The following is a 6,305-nucleotide window of genomic DNA, read 5'->3' on the forward strand; positions in this document are numbered from 1 at the left end:
GATTCCTACTAATAAAATGCTTGCAGAAAACACAAAAGGAGGCATCCCTCCCTCAAATTGCTCTCTCTTTCTCAGTGGGATAGATCAAGTGCGCATATAATTTCAGGACTCAGAAGGACTGAATGGGTGATGCAAGGTAGGCACAAATTGTGACTGGCATTCAGAGGAAAGAGATAAGCGAAAAGGGAGGAATCACCAATCAGAGCTGGATCTTGACGCAGCAAGTTAGAGAGAAGGTGGGGATGAGGCATTAGATAGAGTTACTTGTCTTTTGTTTATAATCTGCTCAGAGAAAAACATATTCTTCCAGCTAAATATTTTCCAAAAAGCATGTCATTGAAGGGAACAAAAATATTAATTCTTCAAAGGCTAAATCAACTCAGTCTCATGGAAATGATTTTGGAGTACAGAAGGAAGGCTATCCATCATCATACACTATCATACATACAAACTATCATACATACAGTTTTCATAAGGAAAACTATACTCGGTTCTAAGCCGCCTTCTTGGCAAGCAAATTCAGAATATAATTTCATTTTTGGCTTGTGGCCTTTGACCAGTTGGTTAGATGATTACTGCCCTAAATCCACAGCCTCAGACTAAGCAATGCATTTTGTACTGGTTTAGATATTCTCACACCTGGAGAATTTGTGCATACTTCCCTGGAACTGAGCTAGGTTATACAAAATGTTAATAGATTCCAATAATTAAAAAGTGCATAGAGAATGTTCTAGTTAAAGAGAGTTGCATCTGCAAATGCTGTGAAAATCAGAGCCAATAAGAAACCCTCAGAAATTAGGCATGTTCCAGGTTAACTGGAGTACACATATTTTCAAGGCAGAGGACACATTTCAGGGAGTGCTTTTAATTTAGATTGTAAAAGCTTTGAAAATCAAGTTGATGGGCTTTTTATTCTTTATTGAATGAAAAAGCTTACTCATTTAATTCTTATAATAACCTTATCAAGTGGGTTTTCTTATTATATCTATTTTATGGAGGATAAAATTGAAGTACGGAGAGGTTATCTAATTTGAAGTCATCTTGCTTGGAAATGAAAGAGCCAGCATTTTAACTTACAAAGTTTACTACGACTTTTCTCCCTAGAAAATAACCTTGACAGAGCTGGGTTTAGCATGAAGAACTCATGCATCCTCTGTGAGATATGGAGAGATGAAAATGTGATCATCCTGTTATTAAAAAAAAAAATACAGGACAGAGAGATGAAGGCGTTTTAATTCCAGGGTGAAGGTTCATTGACAGAACTTTTGTTCCATATTCAATGATGAAGTAGTTAGATTCACAAGAAAGAGTTAAACTAAAGCATATAATTGCCAAATACAGACATTCCTCAGAGATACTGGGAATTCGGTTCTAGGGACACACTTTTTCCTGGTTTCCCAGTGCATATAAAATGATGTTTATGCTAAAAAGCAGTTCTCTGCGCTGTGCAATGCTTTTTCACAGAATTTTACCCACTGTAGAAGTTCTTTCAAATTTGGAATTAATCCTTTCAAACCATGCCTCTGCTTTTTCACTAAGTTTATTTAATACCCTCAATTCACTGCTCTCATTTCAACAACATCCACGGAATTTTCATCAGTAACTGATTCCTTCTCAAGAAGCCCCTTCCTTCTCACTCACCCCAGAGTGACTTCTCCACCAGCTTCATCATGAGATCTTAGAGGTTCAGGGACATCTCCAGGCTTCGCTTTAGAAGTTCCAGTTCCTTTGCTATTTCCACCACATCTATGGTTACTTCCTCCACTAAAGTATTAAACCCTTCAAAGTCATCCGTGAGGATTAAAACCAACTTCTTTTAAATTTCTGTAAATAATGCTGATATTCTAACCTTGCATGAATCATAAGTGTTTTTAATGATATGAGGATGGTGAATCCTTTGTGGGAAGTTTTAAATTTCACTTTCTGAGGTCCTTTAGAGGAATCATTATCAATAGCAGCTAGCGCTTATGAAATGTGTTTCTTGAATAATGAGACCTTGCAGTCCAAACTCCTAATTGACCTGCGTGCTATAGATGGATATTGTGCTGGTGCACGTGAGAACAGCATTCATCTCCTGTTCACCTCCATCAGCATTCTTGGGTGACAAGTTGAATTCTCGGGGAGTGATAATATTTTAAATGGACTCTTTTCCAATCAGTAGGTCTCATCTTAAAGCAGTCAGTTAACCTTACTGTAAATAGATGTTTAGTCATCCAGACTTTGTTGTTCCCCTGATGGAGCACAGGCATGGACAGGCACAACTCTTAAAGTCTCTGGGATTCCCAGACAGTAAATGCACCTTGGCTTCATCTTAAAGTCACCAGCTGCATTAGTCCCTGATAAGAGAATCAGCCTGTCCCTTGAAGTTCTGTAGCCAGGCATTGCCTTCTCTCAAACCATAAATTAGAAGAAATGATATTTCTTCTAATAGAAGCCAGTTTCTTCTACATTGAAAATCTTTTGCTACTTAGTGTTGCCACCTTCATCAATCGCCTTAGCTAGATCTTCGGAATAACTGGCTGCAGATTCTACATCAGCACTTGCAATAGAGTGCAATTCATCTGTTCACATGAATGCTTAAAGACAATTGTAGGGTTATTAACTGGCCTCATACAAATAGGCAGGCCAGCAAAGAGGAACAGACTTAGAGGAATGGCCAGAGTCCCAGGCATCCTCAAACTATGGCCCACGGGTCACATGTGGTCCGCTGAGGACATTTATCTGGCCCACCATGTGTTTTTGCCACTGCTGCCTGTCCTGCTTAGCAGCTGACTCATTTTGGGGCCCATAGTCCAGCCCTCCAATGGTCTGAGGGAACTGGCCCCCTGTTTAAAAAGTTTGAGGACCCCTGGGCCAGACAATGGAGCAGTCACAGCACACACATTTAACAATTAAGCTTGCCGGTCTTCTCTGAATGTGGTTCAAAATAATCAAAAGTGTACCATCAAAGGTCATTGATCCCAGATCATCATAACAGACACAATAACAATGATAAAGTTTGAAATATTGTGGGAATTACTAAAATGTGACACAGAAATATGAAGTTACCACATATTGATGAAAAACAGCACTTATAGATTTGCTTGATCTATAGGGTTGCTATAATCTTTCAATTTGTAAAAAAAAAAAAATGCATACCCTCAAAGTGTAATGAAGCAACACGCAATAAAAGAGGGACTATTGTGTTATTTAAAAAGATTATTTAATGTTATAGTTGAAACAAACATAAAACTATGCTTTCCCTACCTCTAAATACATTGATGAATTAAGTTTCTTAAAATAAGAGATACTTTTTCATGATAGAAAATACCACCCAATCTATTATTTCTTATAATTCTTGTGCCTATTACAAGTAAAGACCAAGATAATGTTGTGTGCATTATCTAAAATATACTTTAATATTTTATTTCCCTATGTAGAGAATAAATTCCAAGATGGCAGGGATACAGGAAATGAAGGTAACATATTTGCAGGTCCCTGAAACACACATATTCAGCTGGACTTGAAGTATTGAATAATATAATAGAAGCTCTAAATAGAACATGCATATTTTAGGACAAACAAAAATTAAGGCACAGTATGTAAGGGAGATGGCCAAGGTACAGGGGAAGAAAGAAGGTGGAGAATTTCTTATTTGTAATCAAACAGAAAACCCTATACTTCTTTCTTCAAATCAGCAGAATTTCCTTAACACTATTGTGAATTGGTATGTGTTGCTATTCCAACGAGTCAAAATTGAAGTAGTAAAAAAGTACTCTCTGGCCCACTGCAAAGAAAATACATTTTCCTTGGGCATAGACATAGAATTGACAGACCTTGTTCTTATTTAACATTTCAATGTTCATTGATTTTTAACTTGATTTAAGGAAGGTGCCTTCCCTTTCACATGGAAGAAGGTAAAATACTTTGCTGTTTTATTTGAGAGAGTACTTTAGGCAAACTAAGACAACAGTTGAACACATCTACTGAAGAGGAGAGGCCATGGGCTTGGATTCTGAGAGTAGGGGTTTCGGAAACCTTCTGCCTTGACTAGGATGGAAATGAACCAGTGTCTATGAGCCTGGATGGTTCTATTATACTACCTGTCTCATGGGATCCCCGAGAAAGATTAAATGAGCAAACATACAAAAGCAATTTCTGAAGGACCTCATAGATAGAAAGCTCTTAAATTCAGAAGACTACTATTTTATACAGGGTACCCTGATTAAAAATGAGATTTAAAGTCAGAAGCTAGAATGGTTATACCCAGTTGTGTGAATTACTGAATGTTTGGTCATGGGTCTTTGATAGCTCATCCAAAATATCCCTTCATTCCCCACAAAATTCAGATAATCTACTCTGTGCCTGTCTAAAAGAAACTGGACATCAAATTAGATACCACATGTGAAGTAGAAAAGCAGTTCAAATTTGGTATAATTAATTCCAAATAGCATTCCCAAAATACTTCTCAAAATTCAAGAATAAGGGCAAAAAAAATTAGCAATTAAAATTCAATCTATTAATCAACTAGACTACCCTCCTGCTTTCACAGACCAATTTAGTCCCTTACATTTAATTAGAATTATGCAGTTACTTAATACATGCTAAGAGTCTTTCTCATTTACAGTTTGTAATTTTTGACATCTGCTATCACAGACTTTAAATCAGAACACAGGTAATTGAAGGCATTGTGTCTATTCAGTTTAAATAATCAACTCTTCCTTTGTGTTCTGGAATGTACTTACCCTATAAGCCTTCAACTTCTATGACTTCCCATTTTGTCCTCTTATTTATAATTAGTCCTTGTGACATCCTCACTCTATTCTTTTCAAGTGGTTTTTCCTCTGTCTAGAAGACTTGTCTTTCTTTTACTTTTTATCATGGCACTTCCTATCCTGTAGTGAAATGGCCTATTTGCATGTAGATCCCTTACTGGACAGAGAAGACCTTGTTCATCTGTGTACTTTGATCCTAGTAACATATTAATAAGTGTTGAATTGAACCAATAAAAAAAAAATCAAGACAATCTTTGATCTCTGGAACATGTGCAACAGTCTGGGTCAACTGCTATGTGATTACAGCTGCCTGTGGTCTGGGAACCCTCCATAACATCAGACAACTAGTGGATGGATATCCTACAGCCTAGGTGCCCAGCACTTAAGGCAGATTCTACTCAAACAACAAACAACATCACTGTAAAGCATTCAGCAACTTCCAGAGATGTCCTTCTGTCAACAACTAAGCTTAGCCTTGTGCTTTAACATGCCCAAATCTCTAGATTTGCAAACTGTTATAATCCTATTCTTGACACAGTTGTTTCATTTATAAGGCTGTTTCTAATCATGTTCCACAAAGCAAATTCCCAGTTTCTCAGTAAAAATATATTCACCAATATAAAAGAGACAGAATACAGTCTCTCCTTGTGAGCTGGCCCAACCCCTGTCATGTTTAATAAATTACTTCCCGGAGACAAATGTGACTCATTGCTTCCTACCTGGTTTTCCAGTCCCTGGCAATTTTTAGAAACCTCAGATGGAATAGCAGGTTGTATTTTCCAAGCATGGTGATATGCATCAATGTAAATCACACACACACACATACACTCTCTCTCTCTTTTTCTCCCTCTCTCCCCTTCTTGCATATACCCATTAAAATCCAATATTGGAAATCCTCCAATGAAATGTGATGTCTATATTTCCTTCTCTTTAAACCTGGATGGAGCATTGTAACAGCTTCTGCCAATAAAATGCAGAGGAAGCAATGCTGCATGACTTCTGAGGTAGGATATAAAAGGCAAAATGACTTCAGCTTGGCTCAGCCTCTAACTTGGGACACTTGTTCTTGGAAGCCAGCCACCATGTTGTAAGGAAGCCCAGGCAACATGAAAATGGCCCACATGGCCCTTCCAATCAATATCCACAACAGACCCTCACCCCTAGATCTGTGATGAGTAAGACTACAGACAATTTTAACCCACAGAAACCATGAGAAATAACAGGTGATTACTGCCGTTTTAAGCCACCTTGTTTTAGAACGATGTGTTGTGCAGCAATAGATAAGCAATATAGATCAGGCAGGCTGCCTAGCTTCTGGACTATTCATTTATAACCAGCCTTAAGGCTGTCTGAGACCTCTCATGCTCTCTGGGCAATATTTTATTGATGGACTATCTAAAAATAACCACTCTGAAATTCACATTCCTATAGCAAATATTACCATTATGAATGTAATAAGAAAATCATTCAGAAATTGCTATACCCAACTTCTGTTTGACAAAAGCTTCCAGATCATTTCTTTAAAGTCATTCACAATTTCATCCTTCCCTA

At 37.5% G+C, this 6,305-nt stretch overlaps 1 protein-coding gene across 5 annotated transcripts in view; it reads right to left on the minus strand.

The window, feature by feature from the left end:
* The window catches only part of PRR16 (proline rich 16), a 273,307-nt gene that overhangs the window by 161,752 nt on the left and 105,250 nt on the right, over positions 1-6,305 (minus strand). Inside the window, exon 1 of one of the 5 annotated variants that reach the window (XM_023512704.1) lies at positions 4,725-6,292. The exons of the other annotated variants lie outside the window; for them this stretch is intronic. The gene's annotated coding sequence lies outside the window, so the exon portion shown is untranslated. Of the gene's footprint in view, positions 1-4,724; positions 6,293-6,305 lie in introns of those variants that run through there. 5 annotated transcript variants of the gene reach the window in all.

The sequence above is a fragment of the Otolemur garnettii genome, unplaced genomic scaffold (genome assembly GCF_000181295.1).
Source record: "Otolemur garnettii isolate 467f Iridium unplaced genomic scaffold, OtoGar3 scaffold00030, whole genome shotgun sequence".
NCBI classification, from domain to species: domain Eukaryota; kingdom Metazoa; phylum Chordata; class Mammalia; order Primates; family Galagidae; genus Otolemur; species Otolemur garnettii.